We start from the raw sequence: 1,151 nt of genomic DNA on the forward strand, positions 1-1,151 counted from the left end.
TTACAGGCTTGAGCCACCGCGCCCGGCCAATTTTTGTATTTTTAATAGAGACAGGGTTTTGCCATGTTGGCCAGGCTGGTCTTGAACTCCCGACCTCAAGTGATCCATCTGCCTTGGCTTCTCCGAGTGTTGGGATTACAGGCATAGCCACCATGCCTGGTCAGGTGTATTATATCCAGAGACTATCAAATTCCCTTATTCTCTTATTTTTAAGCAAAGTCCTTTGGGTTTTCTAGGTGTATAATCATATCATCACCAAAAAGAAATAGCCTGGGCATGGTGGTTCACACCTGTAATCACACAGGCTGAGGCATAAGGATCACTTAAGGCCAGGAGTTCGAAACCAGCCTGGGCAACAAAGCTAGTTTAGTAGACACCCTTGTCTCCACTAAAAATAATTTTTAAATTAGCTGGGCATTGTGATGCGTGCCTGCAATCCCAACTACTTGGGAAACTGAGGCAGGGGGACTGCCTGAGCCCAGGCGTTTGAGGTTGCAGTGAGCCATGATTGTACTGCTGCATTCCAGCCTGGGTGACAGAACAAGATCCTGTCTCATTTTTTAAAAAGGAATATCTTCATCTTTTATTAACCAACAATTATACAGACTACTTTGCTTACTCCTATTACTGTATGTGCTAGTTTCCAAAAGAATATTAAGTAATAATGGTGATTACCAGATGCCCTCTCCTTTCTATACTTTCAAGGAAATATCTGAACATCTAAGTGTTTAAAATACCACTTGTTGGAATTTTTGTAAACTCTTTACAATTTGTAGTTTCTGTTTCTACTTTATTTTGTTAGAAATTATTTTTAAATTTTTTCAAATGACTTTTTAGCATTTATTAATATAACATGTTTTTACCCTTTATATTGTTGATGCAGGCTGGGCACAGTAGCTCATGCCTGTAATCCCAGCACTTTGAGAGGCTGAGATGGGAGGATTGTTTGAGCTCAAGAGTTGGAGACCAGCCTAGGCAACATAGTGAGACCCCTATCTCTATGAAAAATCAAAAAAATCAAAAAATCAAATCCAGGTGCAGTGGTACATGCCTGTAGTCTCAGCTACTTGAGAGGCTGAGGCAGGATTGCTTGAGCCCAGGAGACTGAGGATGCAGTGAGTTGTGATCTCACCAGGGCACTCCAGCCTGGG

The sequence above is a fragment of the Cebus imitator genome, unplaced genomic scaffold (assembly GCF_001604975.1).
Source record: "Cebus imitator isolate Cc_AM_T3 unplaced genomic scaffold, Cebus_imitator-1.0 Scaffold349, whole genome shotgun sequence".
In the NCBI taxonomy this organism is placed as follows: Eukaryota; Metazoa; Chordata; class Mammalia; order Primates; family Cebidae; genus Cebus; species Cebus imitator.